The 27,184-nt window shown below is 45.3% G+C and overlaps 1 pseudogene; it reads left to right on the top strand.

Annotated features, from left to right (window-relative positions):
- The first annotated feature begins 561 nt into the window (after window positions 1-561).
- LOC124973689 (CCR4-NOT transcription complex subunit 4-like) overlaps window positions 562-27,184 on the top strand; it is a 50,111-nt pseudogene continuing 23,488 nt past the window's right edge.

A 27,184-nucleotide genomic window follows, 5' to 3' on the forward strand; every position in this document is an offset into this window, starting at 1 on the left:
ATGATCAGGTGTCTGGGTGGGCTTGGGGCATCCCGAGCGAGCCCCTATATGTTGTGCCCAAAGGTTCGAGATCCCTGCAAAGACCACCAGAGACCATGATCAATGCAAGCAACAAAGAGTCATTTATTAGCAAGCTCGAGCCTGGTCCTCTGCGTCCTTAACCAGTGACGCTGAGAGAGGCCCCCAGCCCTCGTTAGCAGGGTTTATATAATAAAAGGCAAGCAGTTATACAGTGTTCTTTCTAATTAGTTAACATATACAATTGTAAAGCATGTTATCTTAAGTTCTGAGTCGCTCTGACCTCCAAGAGGAGGGTTGTCATTAGCAAGGTTCGTTCTCGGGTCAGCTCCCCTGGCCTTCACAGATAAGATGAGAGAGGTCTGTGTTTATACATTCTTTACCACTTTTATGACCGGGGCTGTGGGCAATTTGGGAAAGCCTGAGTTTATGCAGGTGCGGACGAGCGGGGCTGAGGGCAATTTGGCGAAGCCTATGTCTCTATCTTTCAGTTCAATCCCCAGCACCCTCTAACATTGAAGCATATGATGGAGTCTATCCTCAATGCCAGAGGTGACTGACCGTGTGCCTAATGACTGCGAGGACCTCTTCAGCGGCCTGTATGTGTCAGCTCCTCTGACCCTCAGCAGAGCCCAGGACGATGATGATGATTCTCAAGGTGAAGATGAGCTTACTGAAGCTCAGGGAGGCTAAGCAATTTCCAAATTCACATACATGCAGTCGGTGGCAAGGATCTGGCATCTCCCAGTGCCTGTGTCAACACAACCCCTACCAGGACCTTGACATCCCTTCAGGAAGACAGGACAGGCACACATAGATGTAAGGTGGAAGGACCAATGGCATCAAACACCAGCCTGTGGAGGCAGCACGTGCCCAGCATGAGGAGGGAGCTGAGAGCCACTGAAACCCTCAGAGACTATTCACATGTCTTCTACAGGATGACCACACAGAATGAATGTCTATCCCCTAGGACAGGTAAGTTTCCCAGGGTCACCCTGAGGCATGAAATCTAGGAATAGAATAAATTCCTGACATTGTGTGTGGCTGTGCACATGCACATGTAGATTTATGGGGTGTTATGTGTGTACGCTTGGAATTTGGGGATGCTGAGTGTGTGCTTGAGATTTGGGGTGCTGAGTGTGTGAGCTCTTGGGGTGCCATGTATGCATGGGTTTGGGGATGCTTTGTGTGCCTGTATTTGGGATTTAATAGAGGGAGCATGGAAAGTGGCCCTTCTGGCGGCCGAGACACAGACACTAACATTGCATGGATTTCCGTTTCCTTGTGGCTGGAGTTGAGCTGTGGCTGGTAGGCCACCAGCTGGCAGAGGCCAGGCCTGGTTCAGCAATGGTGCAGCCACTGTAGCTGGGTTAATCAGGAGTGTCTGATGCGAGGAAGGCAGCAAGATTTGTGTCTCAGAGGCGCCACAACTAGGTGGTTACCATTTGTCCCCGTGACCAGTCCCGCATCATTATTGCCTGATGCTGGCACATAGGGTACTTGGCCCTGAAACCCAGAGAGCTTGGTGTGAGGCCTCCCCATACCCACTAAGCTCCTACCTAGTGACCACCAGTGTTAGCACTGAGGAGGGTCCTCAACCTGGTTCCATTTACCTGTTTTCTGAGCTGTGCCTCAGGAAGCCTTTCTGTATGAATCCACTTGCAGGGTGCCAGTGGTTCCTTAGGGCCACCCAGACAGTGTCCAGGTGGCTGGACTATGTGGTAGGCCTGGGTGCCTCCTGGTCAACCCCAGAGCTCAGAAGACAAGGGCGAGCGTGGAGGCCGGGCACTGCCACGGGAGACTCCGGTTGAATCCTCCTTCCACTCTGCTGCCCTCTGAAGAGCCTCTGATTTTCCTTTCTTTGCTCAGTCCAAAGAAAAACCGCACCTTTCTACTTCCCTCCTATGCCAGTGACACATGCCTGGCACCACACATGTGCACATGCGAGCACACACCAATGCACACATGTGCTCCAGCGCACACTAGCACATGTGCACACAGGCACCATCAGTACATGTCTGCCCACAAACATACGCACTCACACATGTCCCACCACACACGTGCATGTATGTGCCTGCTCAGAAGGAAGCCACCCGGTGGACACCCATGGCTATGAAGTGTCCCTTGCCTGTACAATACCCTCTGGCTCTGATGGCACCTGGGTCCTGAAAATGTGGCTAGCCAAAGGGAGGGGGGATTGCCATCTTCCCAGGGAAAGGTCCGCACTGTGGTTGTCACTGCCATCATCACTCTGGTCCCAGGGGGGTCCCTTTGACAACACCTCAGGATGGTCTGTGCTGTCTGGCCGCGGTGCCCAGGAGGGTGGGCTGCATGTGGAGTGCAGAGGCACACCCTTGCCTGTGGGGGGCTGTGACAGGGCCAGTGTGTCCTTGCGGGCTTGTGACAGACGGGAGCTCCTACCAAGCGAGCATGGCAGGACAGAGCATCATTGCCACCTGAAGAGGCTCGGTGGCCGCAGGGCACAACCCGCCCACACCTAGGAAGGGTGGGAGTCATGGGCACTGTGGGGCAGTTGCACACGTGGCCGCCCGTGTGGAGGTCAGTCATGGAGACTCACTTTGCTTCCTCCTCATGCTCCACCTGCTCCTGTCACAGGAGGGAGAGTCCAACCGATCACATGCGGCAGGACACTGGGCACCTCTTCCCGCTCTGGAGAGCAAGCCTTGCTTTTGGGATCATCCCAGGTGCAGCTGTTCAGGCAAACTCGGGAGGTGAGAGCTGCTCTCTCTGACTGGGGCAGGTCGTGTCTCACTTTGCTGCCTGTCTCATGGGTAGGATGGAACTTCCAAGTCACAGGGTAGAGTCCAGGTTGAGTCCCAGCATGACACTGCACATACCGACCCGAGTGCCCCAGGGAGTGTGGGACCTGGGACCTGAGTCTGCCTTCCTACCTGGCCCCCACCCAACTCCCACCTTCACTTTAGCCTTCAGATGTGGACACTCGGTCCTACGTGCCATGTGCCTCTTGCTCTCACCCAGTCTGTTGAGGGCCTTGCTGCCAAAACAGTTTGTCCCCCTGAGCTGGCCTCAACCCCCTGGGGGAGGTGTGTCTGTCACTCCCCAACCTTCCCACCATCTTGGGAAGGAACTGCTGCACTCCACCCATAGGTAGGGCAGGAAGTGTGCCCGTTGAAGGTGAAGTGCTGTGTACATTGCTCGCACCCTTCCCTGGGAGAAGTTTGTCCCCTTCCTGCTCAGTAACGTTTTTGGCTGTATGAAGTCCTGATCTAGGAATTACTTTTTTGCAATTTCATCATTATAAAGCAACACCACCTGTGGGTTTTACTATGAGATATGCAACACTCTAAAACTGTCTTTATTCACAAAAACGGGATGGATCCCAGGGTGTTCTCTGGATTCAACCTTGATTTCACTAAGTACTTTGTAGGGTGAAGTAACGTGCAGTCAATGCTGGGTGTTGCTTTACATGATCTCATTCAGCTCTGCCCTACTAGCTTTCCATCTCTGCGACTGAAGTCCCAATGTGACTGGCTGTCTCTGTTGCTTTGGGCTGGAGGCAAAGCAGGAGGGTGTGGGGAGGGAAAGTGCTCAGCTCACGGCAGCCAGGACACAGAGAGCAGAAGGATGGAGCTGGTCATGAGTTAAGTCCCCAAGGACTTGCCCTGAGGACCACTCCCATGAGCCAGCCCAGCTCCCACTGCCTCCACCACTGCCCAACATGCCACTGAATTGTTAGTCCACCCCTGGGTCAGCCCTCTAATGAGCTCACAGCCCTAGTGGGCCAACCCTTCCCAAAGTCCCCCTCTGGGGATCAGGCCTTCAACACAGGAGCCTTTGGGAGTCATCCAGTGCCAACCATAACATGCCCACTGATGTACCATTAAAGCTAATCTCAGTGCTGGTTGGCTTTGACCTTTTCTAATACATGGTTCATTACTCATGCTGGGTCTTCACATAGAAAGTGAATCAGCAACACTTCACACCACTCCACTTGGTAATCTGTTCATTCCACCCACTTTGATGAGTTCTGGTTGATGAAATTCAAGAAGGTACAAAACACCTTTGTCTCCCAGGAGGCCAATAGGACACAGGTGGAGACCTGGGCAGGATGCCACAGGAAGAGGCATGAGGAACAGGACAGCGAGTCAGCCTTGCTGGGGTGGGGCAAGGTCTGAAGCGTTGGTGCCGTCATATTAATTTCAAAGTCCTTTTGCTACCGAGTCCCAGCAGCATGTATCGGTACATCATTACCCCATAATTGCAAGTGTGAAAATGCACATAATTGTTGGTAGAAAGAGTACAAGTGCCGAAGATATTTTCATTTATGCAATATTAGCAGCTTACTAGAGTTTACAGATCTGCTCATGGAGGTTGTGCTATTCTGTCATATTCCCTTCCTCGGCACTGGGGGGAGGGTGGCTAGGCAGCGCACCTGTCAGCATCACTTGCATGCCACACAGGGTGCCTTGAGCTGAGGTCCTGGCCTAAGGGACCAGGACATAGGTGTGAAGAGGCTGGCTCCATCACTGCAGGCTGCCAGGCATCCATGGGCCTGGCTCACGGCAGGTCCACCCTGACTTCCAGGGCCCAGTGCAAGGCCTGCTGCTGTCAGAACATGGAGAACCATGGTCCACCTTCTGATGGTGAGACAGTAAGCCTCCTGGGTAGTGGGAGGGAGACCCCTTCCCTGAACTGCCCAGATGGCCTTCTCAGCACCCTACCTGGAAACAGGTTAAAACCCATGGTCACTGGAGCATTCTAGTCCAGGTGACCAGCATGGCACTTGAGGTGCTGTATTCGTTGAACTAAACCATCAACTAACTTGAGTGTCTTCATGGCACAGTTGTTCTATTCTTCCCAGTTTTAGCCTGAGTAGCTAGAATGTCCATGGTTCCAGGAAAGATTCCTGAAGTAATGCAGTGGAGAGTCCCCACATGTCTTAAGCAAGAGGGGCATGGTGAATGTGGCATTCTTACAAAGGTCAGGCCCGGTGGTCCTTGACCACCCTCTGCCATGCAGGGCCTGCTTGGAGGAGCTGGGCTCTGGGCTACCCACATGTTTACTTCATGGGCCACTGCTACTCCTGAGATGCAGGGATAAAAGCCGGTGCTGTGGGATCATCGACTGAGAAATGATGTTTTTGGGCTTTTGGTAAAAAGAAGCATTTTCAAAAAATCAGGTGAACTCCGGGGATGAAAGCTCAGGATAAGAGTCGAGGGTCCCACCCCATGGACTTCTATAGCCTACCCGTGTGCATAGCCCACCTGTGTGCAGACAGCATCCCCACGTCTTCTATAACTCACCGTGTGCAGACAGTATCCCATGGGCTTCTATAGTCCACCCATCTGCAGACATCATCCCATGGACTTCTATAGCCCACCTGTATGCATAGCCCACCCATATGCAGATAGCATTCCACGGACTTCTGTATCCCACCTGTCTGCAGACAGCAATCCATGGGTGTCTGTAGCCCACCCATGTGTAGACAGTATCCCATGGACTTCTATAGCCCACCTGTATGCATAGCCCACCCGTATGCAGATAGCATTCCACGGACTTCTGTAGCCCACCCGTCTGCAGACAGCATCCCATGGGTGTCTGTAGCCCTCCCATGTTTAGACAGCATCCCATGGACTTCTATAGCCCACCTGTATGCATAGCCCACCCGTATGCAGATAGCATTCCACGGACTTCTGTAGCCCACCCATCTGCAGACAGCATCCCATGGGTGTCTGTAGCCCTCCCATGTGTAGACAGCATCCCAAGGACTTCTGTAGCCCACCTGTGTGCAGAGAGCATCCCCACGGGCTTCTGTAGCCCACCCATGTGCAGATAGCATCCCACAGGCTTATATATCCCAACCGTGTGCAGACAACATCCGTGCCTTTCCTTCTGCTGGCTGCCTACTTCCAAGCAGATTCAGAAGGCTCTCCTTCCCTGGTGCAGCCAGAGGAAGCCCAAGGCCAGAGCAAGTGTGGGTGGGAGTCAGCAGGCAGGGACCCTGGCTGTTCCCACCTGGTCCCCTTGCTTTCAGCAGAAAGGGGAGGTGGCTCTGGCACCAGAAAAGGCAGAAAGTTGCTCTGAGCTGGGAGATTCAGGGCCCAGGGTCAGCTCCAGTCCATGAAGCCTCCCTCAGCATGGCCTCTCTTGGTATCCACACCTTTCCTGAGCTCTGGAATTTCCTCCATGGGCTCCACATTAACATTTCCTCGGTTGACATGCATATGTTAATTAGCTTATAGTAATCTTTTTACACTGTGCACATATATCAAAACACCATGCTGTACACCATAAATATATACAACTTTTATTTGTCAAAAAAGTGAAATAGAAATGAAGAAAACATGAAATTTCCACCAGCACAGTGCTGATTGTCATCGCTTCCCTGGCCTCACAGGATAGCAGGCCTGCACTGTACACTTCCTGGGGTGGCCAGGCATGACAGAGGCAGCTTCTGGAATCAATCAGGACAGATAAACCTGGCACCCTGTGTTGTGACCACCAGTGCTAGGTGCCCTCAGGGAGACTGTTCTGTGCTACTGGGAAAAGAAAGAGGGATTTCTGGGAGAAGGCCAGTGGTGTGTGCCGACTGCTGGGGCATCTCAGTCCTGTCCTGGGACGAGGGCCAGCAGGATCCCTCAGCGTTTTCTCAGTGCTTCTCAGTGATGGTCTTTAGATCACTGGGGCCTCTAAGACCTTCCAAGGTGTCTGCAAGGCCAACTCTGTTTTCAGATCAGCCAGGCTGACTCTGGGACCTGGGACCTAGGCAGTCACCAGGACCTTCTTCCAAGGACCCCATGCTTGGAGTGAGCCTCTGCCATGAGCTTGGCAAATGCTCCCATAGGAGCCTGATGTGAAGGTTTCTGGTGTCCAGAGAGCTGAGGTCTCACTGGGCCTCACAGGGGCCACCTGGGCACCTGTGACTAAGTGTCACAGGCTGGGTGACCTAAACAGTGGAAATGTGTGTCTTGCAGCTCTGGAGGCTGCGAGGCCAGGAGAGGTGTGGCAGGCCTAGTGCCCCCGTGCCTTTCTCTGGTTCACAGATGGAACCGGCCCCTGGCTGTGGCCTCACACAATCTTTCCCCTGTGTGTGCATCCCTGGTGTCTCTGGGTGTCCAGATTGTCCCTTCAAAGGGCCCCAATCAGACTGGATTTGGGTCTTACTCTAAAGGCCTCATTTTAACTCAATCACCTTTTTAAAGGCCCCTCTCTGGACAGCCACACTCCGAATTCCTGGGAGGTCAGGACTTCAATGTCCGAGTTTTAAGAGAGATAAAACCAAGCCAATAACAACACTGCTGCATCAATAGATCCAAACCCCTAACTTCAACTGGCCCAATATATCCTATGACCTTGAACCTGTGTGTCCCATGAACTTGAACCTCTTCCCCACCCCATGGTCCCATTTAGCAGAACACCACCAACACACACTGGAAACCTCAGCCCTTGCCCCAAACCCCTCTCCAACTGCCCCCAGGGACCAGACACCCCAAACACTCTATCCCCCAAACCAAGTGTCCACTGTCCCTTCCCAGGTCCTTTACGCTGCCCAGTGTCTCACACATGCAGCCTGTACTGGGACCACTGGGGCCCACATGGGCTCACACCCACCCGGACCTTCTCCCCTGCCCAGCCCCACCTGGCTGGCAGCCCAGCCCCTGGCTGACCTGGTTCCAGCCCCAGCTGCCTTTCCTGACCACTTCTGTAGGCTGAGGGACTGGAGTTTCAGGCCCGTCTGTGCCTCTTCTCTCCACGCCATCTCCCCGGCCACTCCTTGGCTGCCTGCCACAGCTTCACACAGGCCACTGGGATGGTTCTCCCATCAGACCCCAGACCCGAGCCTCCCAGCCACCTTCACATGTTCCCTGAGCTTTAATCCGTGATCGTTCATGCAGACGGTGGCCTTGGGGAGTAAATGCTTGTAAGGAGACAGTTCCTGAAGCAGAATTCATCCTTCTTCCTTTATTTTCATTGAAAGGACCTGCCAGTCACTTCTGTAAGTGAACAGAGTAAAGTTCCCTGCTCCCCAGGGCAAATTTTGGACCATAACAGAGCCACATAAGTGGACCCTGGAGTTAAGGGGAGTGGACACTCATACTTTGGGTTCCGGTGCATAGAACTGTGGACACAAGAAGCCACTCTATTTCTGCCTAACTCTCTCATTGAACAAAAATAAATTTGCTGACTGGGTGTGGTGGCACACACCTGTCATCTCAGCAGCTCCGGAGGCTGAGGCAGGAGGATCGTGAGTTCAAAGCCAACCTCAGGAAAAGTGAGACCTAAGCAACTCAGTGCGACCCTGTCTCTAAATAAAATAGAAAATAGGACTGGAGATGTGGCTCAGTGGTCAAGTGCCCCTGAGTTCAACCCCCAGTACCCCCAAATTAATTAATTAATTAATTAATCAACTTGCCTGGGGTGTGGGCATGGAGCATCCTGGAGGGCCAATAACTTCTGGGTGCTTGGGGAAAAGGCAGACCCTCTAGGGGCAGTGCCTGAACTTGACTGCAAGTTCAAAACACAACCATCGAACTCAGGTGTTTAATGACACATGGGGGGCAGCTGTCGGGTGACACCCTCAAGGGCAGCTGGGACCTCTACAAGGCTACCTGATACCTCCCGCAAGGGGCAGCATAGTCCCTGGGAAGAACCTGGAGCATCCATCTCCTAGTGGAGAAAGGCAAGCACCAGACTGCAACAGTCACGTGTCCAACAGCGACCCCTTGTGGACATAGAGAAGCACGACTAGATCGTCTGTGGAGGAGACCTCTTCCTGGCCAACGGAGGCAGAGAAAGAAGTCTCTAGAGGGAGATGGTGGACTCCCTGGCAAATCTGGCAGGTGGGAGTTTGAGGGAGAAATTGGAAGAGACTTTTGCTTCACCAGAGTGACAGCTTAGTTGTCAGTAAACCTATGAAAATAACCCAACATCACTAGCCCTCAGAGAAATGGAAGCTAGAATTACAATGAGATAGCACCGCAGGTCCTGCAGAATGCAGAGAAGAAAAGAACGGAGAGCAGGTGCCAGGAAGGAGTCAGAGCCCCTGGGACCTCCTAGTCACTGGCAGGAAGGCAGACTGGTCTCACCAATTTGGAAGTCTGTTTGGCAGTGGCTTAAGAAGCTGAACTCATAGGTCATGAGCTGATCACTTGATGGCTGGATTTTATCACACATCAATGCATAGAAATGTCTAGGCATTTTCTCCAAAACAGCTGCCCAAGAATATTCAACGTGCTCCTACTCAGAAATGCCTAACACTCAAACCCATCTAATTATCCATCAAGAGGTGAAGAAATAAATTGTCATATCACATAATGAGAACTCATGGGCCCACTCTTGGGCCCTCTCTCTCTCTCTCTCTCTCTCTCTCTCTTCCTGCACGCACACATGAGGGAAAGGCAGGCCCCTGTGAGCACACATCAATAATGCACCCATCTGCCAGCCAGAGTCGACACTGGAAGGCAAGCCCTGGCCCGTTGACCTTGGACTTCCAGCCTCCAGAACCATGGGAACAAACCGGCCTCTGGTCTCGTCATGGCAGCTGGAGTTGAGTAAGATGAGGACACATGACATTCTTTCCAGCAATGCCTGCCCTCTCCTGTATGGAACATAGACTTTGACACCCACAGAAGGAGAGAGGCAGGGAAAGGAGCATCTGGGCCTCCTCTGCCTCCCCTGAGCTGGCATGCAGGTGACTTGCCATGCCTGTTTGTGTGCTCACCTGGCTGCTCAGAAAAGCAAGGCTGTGAAGTGTGTCATGCTGTGTGGCTTGGGGTGCTGAGCAGGGGACTCCCCTGCCTTGCTTCACAGACCTGCAGACTCCCTGCCCCCTGGGTGCTCAGGAATGGTGCAGAATGGTCCCCCTGCTCAGACCACAGCATCAGAAGCCCCTGGTGAAGCAACTTCCTGCTGTCAAATTGCAGATCTGGTCAGTTCAGAAGGACATGGGGAGCTGGGAACAAGTGGCACAGCCGTCCCTCTGTCTTGGCTGCATACCCCATGGCACACCCAGCCCAGAATGCTCCCCAGAGTCCCACTGACCCAGGTTAGCAGGTCCCAGGGGACTGATGTGCCCACACTCTCCTGCCCAATCCACACATATGTCCCTAGCAGGTGTGTGCAAAGACCCTGGGGCAGTGTGGCCTTTTGTGCAAGGAATCAGAGGATGGCTCTTGTGGTTGAAGCATGCATATGCACTTGTACAGATGGGAATACATCTGCTGGGGGGCAATGAGAGGAGATGAGGTTGAGGCAGGAGAGGCAAGCAAAGATAAGACCATGCAGAACATCCAGACCAACCTAAGGGTTTGGTGTTTACTCTCAGTGCAATAGAAATGGTGGGCCCTGAAGCTCTGCTTCCTGACTCCTCCAATCAAATCCTTGACTCACTGCCTCCCAGCCTCCCTTCTTTGGAGAAAGTGCCTTCCTGGGCTATCCATGTGACACTAAATATAGCAATAGCTACCCTCTCCACAGCTTCTGTGGTGAGGTGTCTGTGAGGCTCTCTGGCCCACTGCAGTTGTCCTGGGTGGACTAATAGGTCAGCATCTCACTGGTGGTCCTCCTGCTACGGAGAACAGGGATGCTTTCATCCCACATCCACACAGAAGGTAAGATGAGTTTCAAGTTCTTTCCCTCAATGTCCCTCTGCCGCCCCTGCCTAAATCCCATGTTGCCAGGTTCCCAGTTGCTGCCCTGGGCTGGGAGGAGGAGTTGTTTGGGTTTGTGCTGAGTTTCAGCAGCACCACCTCAAAGTACTTCTGGCCCCCCAGGGGGTTGGGACCCCAGGCCCAGCCTCCAGGACCACGTCTGCCAGGTCCAAGACCTGGGTAGGCTGCTTCCTGGCCGCCCTCTCCTCCAGCCAGCTGTGAGCCCTGCCTCTCCTCTGAGTGCTGGAGATCTCTCATCTCTTCTACTCCTGGGAAAAGTGTATGGTTGATCTTAATGCTCCACTGCCACACTGTGCCGAGAATTCTATGTGGGTACCAGGAGGCAGGCAGGTCCACAGCAGCTCAGCCCATGATGCCTCTGAAGTTCTCCACGATCTGCTCGTTCTTTAGGAAAATACTTCCATGACAAAGTTTTTTAAGTATCGGAATTAATCAATTTAAACAAGGCACAGGCACAAGAGGTAACGCACGTCCTGACGGGCAGCTCAGAGAACCTGCAGTCTGGACAGCCTTGGAGCCAGCACCCAGGTTAAGAAATAGTACCCAATTGTCCCCACTGGTTCCAGGATCCCGGCGTCCACTCACAATGCAGATGCTGAAGCCCTTCTGTAAGTCGGCAGAGAACCTGCCTGCACCCTCCTGTGACTTTAAATCCTCTGGAGATGACTTATACTCCCTAAGGCAACGTAAGTGCTGGGGAAAGAGTTGCTACTCTGCATTGTTCAGGGAATGACGGTCTCTTCCCGGCAGGCACTGGGTTTACCCACTGCTTTTTTTTTTTTTTTTTTTTTATTTATTTTTTATTGTAAACAAATGGGATACATGTTGTTTCTCTGTCTGTACATGGCGTAAAGGCATACCATTTGTGTTACCCACTGCTTTTAATCTGTGGCTGGTTGAATTGGGGGATGGGGACCCACAGAGGGCCGGCTGGACTATCGGTAACCTGTAAACCCCTCTTTGCAAGCAATGCCACTCAATGCCCCCAAAGATAATGGCTGTCCTAGCTGTAGACCCACATGTTAGTTTTGCCTGTTCTTGGTTTGATGAAATGGAATCCTCCAGAACATTATTTTTCTTTTTCTTTTTTTTTTTTTTTTTTTGGTACTGGGATTGAACCCAGGGGTGCTTCACCACCGAGTCACATCCCAAGCCCTTTTTTATATTTTTCTGTTTATTTTGAGACAGTTGTTTAGGGTCTTGCTAAGTTGCTGAGGCTGGCCTCCAACTTGTGATCCTCCTGCCTCAGCCTCCTGAACCACTGGGGCAACAGGCCATCACTTCTGGGCAGAACCTTCTCACTGTGTCTCAGCTGTTCACTCTGCGTGGTGTCTGTGAGGGTTAGCTGTGCTCTTGGGCATGGGGGAGAGTCCTCATTTTATCCATGAATACTTCCATCATGGAAATGGACCACAAATTGTGTCTCCATTCTCCCATGCAGGGGTAGCAGAGGCCGTCGCAGATGCTCCTGCTACAAATAAGTGGTGGACTTCTGTACATGCTGGCATTGGACACATGTCTGGAACAGGAACCCCTGTGGACAGGTGTGCCCAGGGGTCCTTGCTCAGACCCTTTGTGCCCACTAGGATGGTCTCCCAGGCACCCTTGTTATCAGGTTCCTATCTGCATTTGCTCCTATCTTCCCAATGTCTTGTGTGTAATAGGTGCTTAATAAATGCTGGTTGAATAAATGAAGGTATGAATGGAGGAGCATGGATGGAACACTGAGCCCAGATGGCAGACCTAGGCCTGACTCCTCATGTCCCCACCTGTCCCCCCACACCTGGGGAGCAGGGTGCAGAGGGAGATCTGAAACAGGGTGTCACCAGCCCCGCCTGTGAGCTGGAGGGTCAAGACTGCAGATGACCATCTCCAGCTTGGGCACGTCCCCAGGGCAGTGGACTCCACCTGTCCACAGGGCCTCCTGACCCTGGAAATCACCAAAACGTGTGACCTTCAGCCTCAGGAGTCTGGGCCTCCAGGAAACCCTGCTGGATGTGTTCCTCTGCCTAATGGGAGGTCAGGAGACCCGGAGAGGTGCGGCCTTCCCCTGGCTCCTACCAGTTTCAGAAGCGTGGGCAACGCTGACAGGTTCTGGGAGAGGAGCGTCCCCACAGCTGCCAAGATGGGGCCTCCAGGAGCCTCCCGGGATACAGGCTTCCGGCCACAGAGAAGGCCCCACCCGGTGTCCACTTGTCCCCTCTGCCTGACTTGAGGTTTAGCTGATGCAATGCCCAGAAGCCCACCAAGAGCCCGGGGCAGGCGTCTCACCTTGGAAAACTGCACCCAGCTTCTGCAGGAATCTGAGCCTTTTTCAAACTAAGTATACATTCAACATCTACCTAACAGGAGAAGAGAGGGAGGGGCTGGGAAGGAGATTTCAGTGGCATGAGGCTGACCATTGTCCTAAGATGGTTTGAAGGGAAATGGGGCAGTTTGGGGGCATGTGGTCTGTGTTGAAAGCAAGCTATGACCCAGGGACCACGCGGGAGGCTTCCTAACTGGCTGCTCATTTAATCCTCCCAAGTCCCCTGCAGGGCAGGGATCTGCAGGACAGGGATCAGCAGAACATGTCTGGCTGCAGAAACCAGACTCAGAGAGGTCAGGACAGTTGCCCAAGGTCACACAGCCTGTGCAGAGAGGGTGTAAAACCTGGTCTGTCCTGGCCAAGCCCAGGGCCCTTCACAAGTGGCCAGCTCTTCCCTGATCCCAAGGGCCACTTAAAGCCACCACATCCTGGTAACCACCTGGTAGGAGCCCACATGCCAGGTGCAGAGCGCCAGCTCAGGTGGCTCTCCCCTCCCTGGGGTAGCCGTGAACTCCCTGCTCACTGCCCTCCTCTCCCCCACACTCCTGCAGATGACTGTCCTGGAGTTGCAGTCGGTAAAGGAAGGTGGATGTGTACCGGGTCTCTGGGCTGAGAGTCTGTGAAATAGCCCAGAAGCCACAGGACTTTCATAAAAAGCAATTTCTGAGTGCACAGGGGACATGAGAGGCCCAGTGTTTTCCATTCTTTTTCTTTGCTCTTGATGAAATAAATAAATGGAAAGAAATCCCATGTTCAGAATTTGGAACAGCTAATATTGTTAAAAATGAAAATGCTTCTCAAATCGATCAATAGATTCAATGCCACCTCTAACAAAATTCCAACTGCCTTTTTAACAAAAATTGACACTCATCTGAAATTCAAATGGACATTTAAAGGAAACAAAATGATCTTAAATAAGGACAAACTTAAGATAAGCCACACTTACCTCAAAGCTACAACAATGAATCTATGTGGTACTGGCACTGAGGACAGACACATAGATCAATGTACTATAACTGAGTACATAAGCCAGCCCACACATCCACAGTCAGTTGCTTTTAAATAAAAATGCCAAGACATGTCACTGGGTGAAATAATAGTGAATATTCTTTTCAGCCAATGGTGCTGAGACAATTGGATATCCATAAGGAAAAGAACAAAGCTGGACTCCCACACTTCATATCATATAAAACATTAATTCAAAATGGATCAAAGAGCTAGATGTAAGAGCTAAAACTCTTAGAACAAAATGTAGTTACAAATCTTCAAGATCTTAGACTAAGCAATGGCTTCTTACCTGTAATACCCAAATGCATAAACAATGGAAGAAAAACTAGATATGTTGGACTTACAACTAAAATGACATGATCAATAATGCAAGGAAACCAAGTGTGGTGGCACCCACCTGTAATATCAGTAACTCAGGAGGCTGAGGCAGGAGGATCACAAATTTAGGGCCAGCCTGGGCAACTTGGTGAGATCCTGCCTCAAAATAAAAATTTTTGAAAAGGGAAGTACTGAGGGCTGGGGGTGTAGCTCATTGGTGGAGGGCTTGCCTAGCATGTGTGAGGCACTAGGTTTGATTCTCAGCACTACATATAAATAAATAAAATGAAGGTCTGTCAACAACTGAAAAATATTTTAAAAAAGGGTGAGAGAGAATACTGAGAGGTAGCTCACTGATACTGCACACTTAACATGCCTAATGTCCTGAGTTCAATCCCCAAACCACAGCACCACACACACAAAAAGGTATGGATCTCGGGAGGTGGTTCAGTGGTAGTGCACTTGGCCAACACACACAAAGGCCCCATATTTAATCTCCAGTTCAGGAAGAAAAAAAAAAATAGGAGGAGGAGGAGAAAAAAGAAAGAAAATAGCAAGGAGACTGAAAGGATACAGTGGCACCAAAGAAGCCTCCTCAGTTCCCACCATCACACTCCCACATCCCATTAAAGCTATGTGCCACCATGTGTGGCAAAATCTAACTTCTTAAAAAATATTGGCATAATAAAGTGTGCAAAAGAAAACTACCTTCATTAGAATCTTTTTTAAAAAGGATTCCAAATAAGCTTCTATAACAATAATGGCCAAACTGAAGAGAGACAGCTAATTCACAGGGGAGTACTACTTTATTAGTTATATGAAGACACATATACAAAGTACAGAGCACATAATTAGGACACTGTCAGCAATTTTTCTTGGTCTCATTTTGCAGGTATACTCCTAATCAAAAATGTCAAATCACCTATACAAAAATTTATCCTTTGCAATATCATTTTAACAGCAAAAGACTAAACCGAACCAAATATCCATCAGTTGGGATTAAATAAATGAGCAATATACAAAAGTCATAAATAAAAATGAGGCAAGGCTGAGGACACAGCTCAGTGGTAGAATACCCGTTTAGCATGTCTGAGGTGTGAAACCCTGGGTTTGATCCCCAACACTGAGTCAAAATAATAATAATAACAATAAAAATAATAATAATAATAAAGTCTAGCTGTTCATGATCCAAGATCCATTATGGAGCTATCCCCTAACTTTATTTAAAAACCCCAACATAGGGCTGGGGTTGTGGCTCAGTGGTAGAGTACTTGCCTCACACGTGTGAGGCACTGGGTTCAATTCTCAGTGCCACACATAAATAAATGAATAAAATAAAGTCCATCAACAACTAAAAATTTTTTTTTAAAAAAACACAACATAGAAGCATCATAATTCACTCCATAATATACCTAAAGACATAGCCTCATTGCTTTCATAAGCATAGAATGCTAAAAAAAAAGAGTTTTAATTTCTAAAAGGAGGGGGTTCTGATCAGTTTTCCATGATCCTAAAAATGAAAGCACTGCTCCATCATTTGCTGCTTTTGCATGGGGAGGGTTGCCAGGGCTCAAACCCAGGGCCTTGTACATAATAGACAAGAACTCATCCACTGAGCAATGTTCCCAGTGGACATCCATTGCTTCTGGTTCCAGGGTATACTAAGTATTCATCCAAGACCATTCTCCCTCAGCAACTTAGCAAGGCCCTCAGCAACTTAGAACGACCCTGTCTCAAACAACCAACCAACCAAAGAAACAAACAAACAAAAGGAGTTGGGGGTAGGACTGGAAGGTAGCTCAGTTGTAGAGCACCTTTGGGGCTCAACCCCCCAGTACAAATAAATACTCACTCTGGAAAAATCTATTCCCATCTACTAAGAATAGCTTTGCAGAGTATTTGAAACATTCTTTGTTTACATAGGAAAAAGTTCTGTTCACAGATAAACATTTTGATCATCTATTAGTTTCTGATGTATATGACCACCTATGACCACTTTCAAAAATTAATTGCTCTAGCCTGGTGTGGTGGCACATACCTGCAATCCCACCAGCTCAGGAAGCTGAGGCAGGAGGATTTTATGTTCAAAGCCAGCCTCAGTAACTTAGTGAGGCCCTAAGCAACTTAATGACACCTTGTCTCTAAAAAACTATATTTAAAAAGGACTTGGGGGGCTGGGATTGTAGCACAGCAGTAGAGTGATTGCCTAGCATGTGTGAGGCACTAGGTTCAATTCTCAGCACCACATTAAAAAATGAAATAAAGGTCTATTAACAACTAAAATGAATTAAAAAAAAAAAGAACTGGGAATGTTGCTTAGTGGTTAGCACCACTGGGTTCAATCCCCAGAACCAAAAAAAATTAACTGTTCTAGGTAAAATATGAGCAAAACTTTTAATTACAGACTTTGAAGATGTGTGGAAATATTTTCTCAATGTTGAATAACTTATCAGAATCATAATGTATTTCCAAAACTGTATAACTCAGTTTCATAAAGAGACTAAATCCCTAGAGCTATAGTTGTTTTGTTTTGTGGGTTTTTATTGTTGTTGTTCTGTCATGTTTTTGGTGTTTGGCACTGAACCCAGACCTTGCTCTAACACTGAGTTACACCTCAGCCCACTACAAAATATTTTTATTCAGTGACATTTTATAGCATCTCAATAGGGGAGTGCAGAATATAATACATTAAATAACAGGCAAAATCCCATGTGTTTCTTTTCTGAAATGCCTTTAAAATGATAAGAGAATTAAAAACAAACAGAAACTCCAAACCACTATTAGGAGAATCCAAGAGGGCTATCAGCAGATAAATGATTTCAGGAAAATTCTGGAAGACATATGGAAAAGACTGAGCAGAGCAAGCCAAAGTCCACGATGAGCATTTTAATTCAACAGGAAAACACTAGAGACATTTCCACCAAGATCAGGAACAACACACAAAAAATTAGGATACAAAGCCTAAAATTCATGCAAAGGGAGCTGTTGCTAGGGAAGTGGGAACCAACCTACCTAGTAGAGTGCTGCAGAATTTCCAGCTTAAGAGAGTAGAACCTTGAAATCTCACAAGTGCCATCAAAGTCTGTCCACCAAAATGGAGGCCAGGTTAGACTTCCTTCTTGTCTAGTTTAGAGTGAGAGAGAGCTATGAATCATCTAATACTTGACGACAGACTACTGAGCAAAATATTAAAAACAAATTTTAAACTGAACAGAGGTGATCTGTGGGACAAAACAGAATTGTGACAATACTAGAAATATTAAAATATTGGTAAGGATACTGCAATCACAAAACAAAAGCAGGATGCAATGAAAAAGAACATTCAGTCAGGCACAGTGTGGCACATGCCACTCATTCCAGCTATTTGGGAAGCTGATGCACAATGTCAAGTTTGAGACTTAGGGAGAACCTGTCCCAAAATAAAAAATAAAAAGGGCCAGGCGTGTAGCTCGGTGATGGTAAAGCACACCTGGGTTCAATCCCCAGTACCCTCCCCCCAAAAAGGATAAAAGTCATAGTGTTCAGGCTGGGGTTGTGCCTCAGTGGTACAGCACTTGTCAAGCATGTGTGAGGCACTGGGCTCAATTCTCAGCACCACATATAAATAAATTAATAAAAATAAAGGTCTATCAACATCTAAAAAATATATTTTTAAAAAGTTATAATGTTTAGTGACAATGAACCTTTGACAACAGTGGGGTAATTCCTTCAAAATTTTGAGGGAAAATAATTTTCAACCCCAAATTCAATACCAAGCCAAATACTGTATTAGTATACAGTATTAAATTAGCTATGAATTTCACTCCAAAGTAATTTAAGAGGTATTATGAAATATGTGAAAGAACAATTGAGTCTGATGCAGTTTGAGACTTCTGCTGTAAGTTATTATATATTGAAAAATAAAGGTGAAAGCAGCACGAACCAAAACCAAAACAACCCAGAACTCATTTTCACAAATTTTCTCATTATAAAAGTTATGTTGAATTTTGTTGAAATACAAATAAAACCAAATACTTAACATAGGAAAGTTTCTCTCTATAGAAGTATTTCAACCACTTCATAAAGAAGGAACAGTGTAATTATAGAATATCACCACTTGGTAACAACTATGAATCAGTGGATCTCTAGGCAACAAATAAGCTGCCAGTAACATTCTGAAAATAGACAACCAAGCATTATATATCTCCTGATACACAATACCACCTACAAAGTTGTTTTTATCTCTGGTGTGTCCCCTTCCCCCTTCAACTATACCAGAGTGGAGATAGGAACATGGTAAAAGACACCATGACAATACAATCAGTGAATTCCACAGGGAAACCAGTTTCTTCCACAAAAAATGCTAGGAGAAAACAGAGCAGGAAAGGGGAAGCCTTCACTTTCTCCTGTGGCCACTCAATTGACTGGCACCATGTCCACACTGCATATTACCATGATGCCTTTACCATGATCAAGAGGTATTATATACGTGAATCTGTTCTGGGACTTCTGTTTCACTTGTCTATTTCTCAATCTACTTATTAAGGCTTGCTGAGGCTTGGAGAGACCCTGTCTCAAAAAATAAGAAGGGCTAGGAGAGTAGCTTGGTGGTAAAGGTTAGGGTAGGGTTAAGTTTTTATAATAATTAATGTAGGGTGGTGTAGTTATATCTCTGATTATTATAACTCTACACTATCCTACCTTAATTATTATAACTCTGCAAGTGTTTTAACAGCTAATGAAAGCAATCTAGGTTCTCTTTTTTGTTTCAAGAATGCCAAAAATAGGGCTTGGGATTTGGCTCAGTGCCCTAGTGCCCCTGAGTTAAAAAAAAGATTTCTTTATATTCCTAAAACTCATTGAGGACCTCAAAGAACTTTTACTTATGTGGGTTATGTCTATCAATAGTTACATGTTAGAAACTAAAACTGAGGGAAAAAGTTAAAATTTAGTAATTAATTTGAAATAAAAATAAAGTAGCTAGGTACAGTGGTGCATGCCTGTAATCCCAGTTATTAGATATGGAAAATAACAAACCCCAAAATATTGTGGCCTGGGAAGAAGGAGTGAGAAAGAAGGCAGCACATTGATAACATTGATCCTTTCCCAATACATTCTTTCCCAGTGACAAGGCAAGCCCTGGGAAGAAAATATCCATTGATCCTAGAATGACAGACTCTGCGAGGCGGCCAAAGCATTGATCCTTCCCCAAATCAATCTTTTCCAGATACTATCCATGGACCCTAGACCCTCCATCTTCTCCAAGTCAAAATATTGCCCAGGAAAAAAAAAAATCTCAAATTCCTAAGTGCCCAAACAGACATGCTCAGTCATAAAGTCACCTATCAATGTAACTTATATAAGCATAGACTCCCCTTTTGTCTAGTGGCTCATTTTCCACCAAGAAACTGGGTCCATCAGATGTGTGATTTCATTGCTGAATAAAGGCTATGTTGATCCGTGAAGCCTGCACCTGGCTCAGTCACGTTGTGCTAACACCAGTTACCCAGGAGGCTGAGGTAGGAAGATCACAAAATTGATGCCAGCCTCAGCAGCTTAGTGAGACTCTGTATCAAAAAATAAAAGGGGCTGGAGATATAGTTCATTAGTAAAGTGCTCCTAGGATCAATTCCCAGTACCCTAAAATAAACAAATGAATAAATAAATAAAGTCTATATCAAATTAGAAAACATTTATGAATAATTAACATATTTTTGAAACAAAAATTTTAATGAAGAGTGAGTGGTAGTATTTCATATTTTTTGCAAATCTGTTCAATTGAATTCTATCTTCATTTTTTTTTGTACCAGGGATTGAACCAGGGGTGCTTTACCACTGAGCCACATCCCCAGTCCTTTTTATATTTTATTTAGAGACAGAGTCTCACTGAGTTGCTGAGGCTGGCCTTGAACTTTTGATTCTCCTGCCTCAGTTCCCAAGTTGTTGGGATTACATGCATATGCTATCATGCCCAGCTTCCAATTTCTATCTTGATGAACAACTAGATTTCCCTCACTTTTATTGAAGTATATAAGACAAAAATTGTATATTAATGGTGTACAATGTAGCCTTTTGATATACATATACACTGTGAAAAGACTAACAATTAGATTTTCATGTAAAAATTTCTTCAGGTTCAAAAAGTCTACCAAATATCCACATCTAAACAAACATGGTTTATCTTGCAGCAGTTATTTAAAAAATGGTGCTCCATGAAGAAGGCAGGAAACTCATAATTCAAAAAAGCCTATGACTTTGTTTTAAGACAACCATCATACTTCCAGAAGCAGTAGAAGTGAATTTAGGTTGATTTCCTATTTCATTACACAGAATGTTAAAAAGATAAATGATCTCGCAAAATAAGGTGGTGGTGATGGTCAAACGACAGTTGATGCACTGAACTCTGTAAAGCAACTAAGGGGTAATTAAAATTAATAAATTGTATTGCCTTGCTAAGGCCATTCTTAACTGGAAATTGTTTTAAAAAAAAGAAAAGAAAGAAAACAACTGTGAATGTGTGGAATTGCAGAATGCATGGCCTCTAGCAGAGACTGGCGCCATAGGCCTGATCTGCACTATGGCACTAGCAGTTTTACCCACCATTGTTCTGCACCAAAAGGGCAAAATTCACACAAGGGAAGAGTCAAGGAACATCTTCCTGTCATTATGAAAAGAGTCTTGATTTCTCAAACTTCCTTATAGGTCTTTGGAGATAGACAGGGCTACAAACAAACCATACTTTGAAAACTCCTCATCTTCAATTTTCTCAGTCTTTCCATTTACATAAAATTTTAATATGATGTAAAAATTCTTTAAAAAGACTCAATTTTTACACAAGCACACTCAAAACCCTGCTGAGGTTTTATTTAGAATTACATTCATATCAAGCAGGGGAAAACACATACTGCCATGATATATCCTGCCTTTACTGAAGGTGTTCTTTAATTCCTTCAGCAATGCTGTGGACCTTCTATGTAGAGGTTTGATACATTTTCTTTAAACTCATCCCCAGGCATTTGATGCTTTTTGATAATACTGTAATTTAATTTTAATTCAGTTTCCTGATCGACCCCTCTTCACATTTATACATAAAATGGATATAGAAATTGAAACAATCAGAATTATAGAAGAAAACACTGGAGAACATATTTACAATCTTAAGAAATCTGTCTACTCCAAGACAGTGCCATTTGGATTAGTTTTTGACTAAGTGCTCCTTCTGAGTAACAAACTATTCTTATTCAAGTTTCATTCTGGTCCTTCAAGTACATCAAAGTTATCAGGCATGTTTGCTAAGTTCTAAGGAATGGAATTTTCCCAAATTTCATTTAACTTTGCTCTCCTTCTGCTGTCACATCATTCATTCTGCAAGAATCTGTCTCCCCTACTAACCAGAGCTGAGACTGTAGCTCAGTGGTAGAATGCCTGCCTAGTGCACATGAGGCCCTGGATTAACCCCAGCACCAAACAATACAAGAAAAGAAAGAGAGACAAAGAGTGAGAGAGAAAGAGAGATAGAGATGAGAGAGAGAGAGAGAGAGAGAGAGAGAGAGAGAGAGAGAGAGATATTAATGAATCTAGAACAAGCAAAGATAAAAACAGCACAATGAAAATAAGCACTATTTAACACGAGATGGGCACACACAGTGGTGTGGCCTCTCAACCACTTCAATTAAATTGCAGCAACACCATAGAACCCAGCATTAAGCATACTTAGGATTCAAAAAGAAAAATCCATTAATGACATACACAAATTTTAGTTGTTCTTCTTTTATGTTTATTTTTTGGTACTTGGGATTGAACCTAGGAGCCCATTACAACTGAACTTTATCCCCAGCCCTTTCTACTTTTCATTTTGAGATAAGGACTTGCTAAGTTGCTGAAGATCTCACTAAATTGGTAAGGCTAGCCTCAAACTTCTGATCCCCTCCTGCTTTAGCCTCCAGAATAGTTGGTATTATAGGCATTCACCACAGCACCCAGCTAGTAGTACTTCTTGATAGAGGACTATGGCTGTGAATGGGGATATCTTTTTTTGCATTTTCCACATTTCAACAATTCCATTGCTTCTATAAGAAAATATATTGAGTTTATTTTTTAAATTTAATATGCTAAGGGAACAAATGGCCATATTCATAACATATTATAGTAGGAATATAAAATGACAAAATAATTCTTGAAGGAAATTTAGCATTTTGTAACAAAATGTTTGAAATTTATACTCCTGAATTAAAAAAGTGCCTGCTATCAAATGGTAATGGTAGTTAATGTCACTACTAATACTGAAGAAGGCAGCATTAAGAGGTCTTTTCAGATGGATGAGGAGGCACAGACTTTGCCACTGTAATACTAGCCACTCTGGAGGCTGAGGCAGGACAATCAAGTTTGAGGTCAGCCTGGGCAACTTAACCCTGTCTCAAAACAAAACAAAAAAGGTTGGGAATATAGCTCAGTGATATCCTGGGTTGAATTTCCTCTGCCAAGATATAAGCCCCAAAGCAATAGAACCAAATGATCAGACACTGACACTTCTGAAACCCTGAGCCAAAATAAACCTTGTCTCTTTAGAAGTTGATAATCTCAGGTATTTATCTCACTAATGGAAAGCTAACAAAGAAAACTAGCATCAAGAAATAGGGCTACTGCTATGAGCATTCTTGATGGTGTGTGTTATGGTTGAGAGAGTAGGTGAAATTCATGTGTAAGACAATTCAAGAAGGTTTAGAGGTGAAATAAGAACCTTAATCCAATCAGTGAATTAGTCCCCTGATGGAATTAAGTGAGTGGGAACTGAAGGTAGGTAGGTTATTGCTGGAGGAGGGATGCCACTAGGGGTGTGCCTTTGGGGTTTATATTTTGTCCATGGTGAGCTGAGATTAGTCTCTTTCTCCTGATTTTCATGTCCTGAGCTGCTTTTTTCTGCCACATTCTTCCACTTTGATGTTCGGCCTCATCTTGGGCAGGAGAAATGGAGTCAGCTGGCTGTGGGCTGAGACTTATGAAACTATGAGCACCAAATAAACTTTTCTTTTCTAAAATTTTTCTTGTCATATCTTTTGAGCACTGTGGTGAAAAGCTGACCATAACAGTGTAGTTCAGAAGCCTTTGGAATTGGTTCACAGGAGGACTTTGGAGTAGAGAAACCCTAAAACACAAAGCTTAATGGATGACCAGAAGATTGATAAGAATCCAGATAGTAAAGGCCAGACTGTGAAGTTTCAGAACGAAAGGAGAACTCTACTAGGAACTGGACTAGCAGCCACTAGTATTACACTATGGTAAACAATATGGTTACAATTTTCCCATGCCATGAGATGTTGTGGGAGACTGAGTTTAAAAGTATTGAACTAGTTTAGCTGAAAACATTTTAAGGTAGCAAAGTGCTCAGCTGCTCAGCTCACAGAATGTTTCTTATTGGCTGCTTTTAGCCAAATTTACTGTGAGATCTGAAGCAAAGAGGAGTGGTACTGAAAGATTTGGAAAACTGGTCAGAAAAGGAGCAGACAAGGAAGGTATAGTTGCCAAACAGTTCAGAAATGTTAAAAAGAAGCCAAAGGGGATGGGGCTGTACCTTAAATATACACTAGTTTGGTCAGCATGCATGAGGTCCAGTATACATCCCTCTTCTCCTGAAAAAAGAAACCAAGGATTTTTCACCAGGATAAGAAGTAAGCCTCAAAGGCAACTTAGAAAGTAGCAAGATCTCACTGATCACAGGCTCAGGGTGGGAGAAATGGAAATTTGTTTAAAAAATGTGACAGAGCAGTCTTGTGAACAGAAAGTCCCCAGACCCCCAGCTTGCCCAAAACCACCTTAGGCCAGAAAGGCACTCAGAAACCACTGTAACAGTGATTCAAATGGATCAAATGTAGCCCAAACCTGCACACCCTGGTGTCTTCCACGTGATGCAGGTTTTGTAAGTATGCAAATATAAGATTAAATGGGGTTATGTGGGTGACGACTGAGATTTCAAAGGAAAGTCTGAGAGACTAAGCAGTGAGGGGCAGTATCAGAGTCCCTATAAGGAACCCCTGACAGGGTTATGTGAGAGTAAAGTTAAAAATGCATTGGAGCCCAGCACACCCCTATAATCCAAGTGACTCAAAAAGCTGAGGCAGGAAGATCACAAGTTCAAAGCTGATCTCAGCAATTTAGCAAGGGCCTAAGTGACATAATGAGACTCTGTCTCAACATTTAAAAAGAAAAAAAAAGGTTGGTGATGTGACTTAGTGATAAAGCAGTCCTGAGTTCAAACCCAGTACCAAAACAAACAAACCAAAAACAACTGCAATGAAGATCTGAAGAAGGAAAAGAAAACAGGAATGTGGAACATCTACCACGAGAAGCTGAAGGCAGCATGCAAAGCCAACCCAAGAAGATGGCCATGTGGACTGCAATCAGCAAAGTCACAGTAGTAGGGCTGCCCAAACCTTTGGGAGCCCACATCCTGCCACAGTAAAAGTGTTAGGATCTAATGTTTACCCTACCATGTTTCAGTCTTGCTTTGGTCTGATTCTCCTTGGTATTTTCCTGTCTCTCTCTTTTGAAATAGGTATTTTACCCTGGGCCATTTTATACTGGCTATATATAATTTCTTACTGACTTTCATGGGGGTTCACAACTAGTTTGCCTTGAAACCCAGAGAAAGAAATCTTTGGACTTGAACTTTTAAGCAATGTCGCAACAGTTAAGACCAAACTCTTAGATACACACACACACACACACACACACACACACACACACACATATACACACACTCACACACACACACACACACACACACACTCACACACACATACTTCTACAAACTTGTATGAGAACTTCTGAACAATAAAGTCCTAAATGAAGGACTGCAGAATCAAGGACATACAATTTACAATTTTACTGATTTTTCTGATTATATTAACACTCTAAAAATACAGAAAAGCAACTATGTCCCTCCTTTCACCAATAATATTTCTTCCTGTATATAAATCCTGTTGGCTGAAAGCATTTCCATTTCTCCTTTTCTCATAGATGCTGTAAAATGTTCATCAACTGATTTTTGTTTGACACAAATAGTATGTATACAAACCAGATTTCCTACAGAGCAGCTTGTATTCCAAATAGCTAAATTTTCATTCTAATTCTAATGAGAATAAAATGAACTTTAATTCCAATTTTAAATTATAATCTAAAATTTCATTTAAGAAGAAACTGCTCTTGTAAAAACTTTAACTTCCTTAAAGAACAAAAGTTAAACAAAATGAAAACTGCAATTTTCAAATTCTGAATTACTACTGTGCACAGTGTTCCACAGTAGATAGGAAAAAGATAAACTAAGACAATTACTTTGAAGAATCTTGCAATCTAAGGTGAAGTCTTCTATAAATTTTACATTCTCACCAGCTGCTTAAGAAATTTTCAAAAGAATTAAGGCTGAATTTGCAGGTACACATCTTAATTCTAACTACTCAGGAGACTGAGGCTGGAGTATCACAAATTTGAGGCTGGCCAGGGCAACTTTGAAAGATCCTGTCTCAAAATAAAATATAAAGAGTTGAGAATGTAACTCAGTGTTTACCTAGCATGTGTGGGTTCCTGTGTTCAATCCCCAGTGCCATATTTAAAAAAAATAAATAAAAAGCCTGAATTAAAGCAGTTTCACGTTTTAGAGGAGAGAACACCATATACAAGCAACACGGCATTCTTAAATCAAGAAAAAATTCACTACAAGTTGAGACTGCAGCTGTTTTTTTAGACAGCAATGGTGATAGTGAAGGTTATGCTGGTTAGGTCTGTAATATGGGATCCTAATCTGAACTATCTATAAGGAAAGGAATATTAAGGATTTCTCTGAACAACCTTGTCATTAAGAGACTGTGCATCTATGTCTTTAAGATCACCCTACCACTGACACCAAATGCTCATTTTGGAATAGTTTCTCAGACATTTTTTCAAAAAGCATACTCAGGTTGGACACACTTGCTTAGCATGTGCCAAGGCCCTAGGTTCCATTCCCAGCACCGACCAAAAAAATACTGCCAAGCCGGGTCCACTGTTCAGTATCCCCAGTGACTCAAGAGGCTGAGTCAAGAGAATTGCAAGTTTGAGGACAGTCTCAGCAACTTAATAAGGCCCTAAGCAACTTACCAAGACTGTCTCAAAACCAAAAATGAAAATAATATAGCCCAGTGGTAAAGTACCCCTGGGTTCAATACCCAGTGCCAAAAAAAAAAACCTAATAAAAAAATTTAATAGTATTTTCAATTTTTAAGTAATGAGATAGACAGGGTCCCCACAGTGGTGTTCTGAACTAAGGCCAGGTCCACCAATCTGGATATAAATTTCTCCACCACCACTCACTCCTTGAAACAAGATAAACTTGGAGAACAAATAATCAGGTCCAAAACACCTAATTGCAGAACAAACTGGGACCAATAACCAGCAGGTACCTAAGGAAACGCTTTTAAGACACACTAAAGACTAACTTCAAAGGTTGTGGTCCAGATCTCAAGGTTGGCAAGTAGGAAAGAATTGGGTCATTTTAAATATGATTAACAGTTGCACCAGAGGCAGGAAAGAGGCATTAATCATTGTAGGTACCAATACTATAATTAGCAGCTATTTAAAAGTCAAACTTTATGCATTCTAGATACATAAAAACTAACATTAAGGCAGGAGTAGTGATGCATTCCTATAATCCCCTCAACTTTGGAGGGCGAGGTAGGAGGATACCAAGTTCAAAGTCAACCTAAGCAATTTAGCAAGACCCTATCTCAAAATAAAATAAATAAAAATGCCAGGGATATAGCTCAGTGGTAAAGCAAACTTGGGTTAAATCCCCAGTGCCAATAATAACAATTATTATTTTTTAATGTATTCTTTTTAGTTATAATTATTATTTTTAAAAATACAAACA

This window comes from Sciurus carolinensis, unplaced genomic scaffold (genome assembly GCF_902686445.1).
Source record: "Sciurus carolinensis unplaced genomic scaffold, mSciCar1.2, whole genome shotgun sequence".
In the NCBI taxonomy this organism is placed as follows: Eukaryota; Metazoa; Chordata; class Mammalia; order Rodentia; family Sciuridae; genus Sciurus; species Sciurus carolinensis.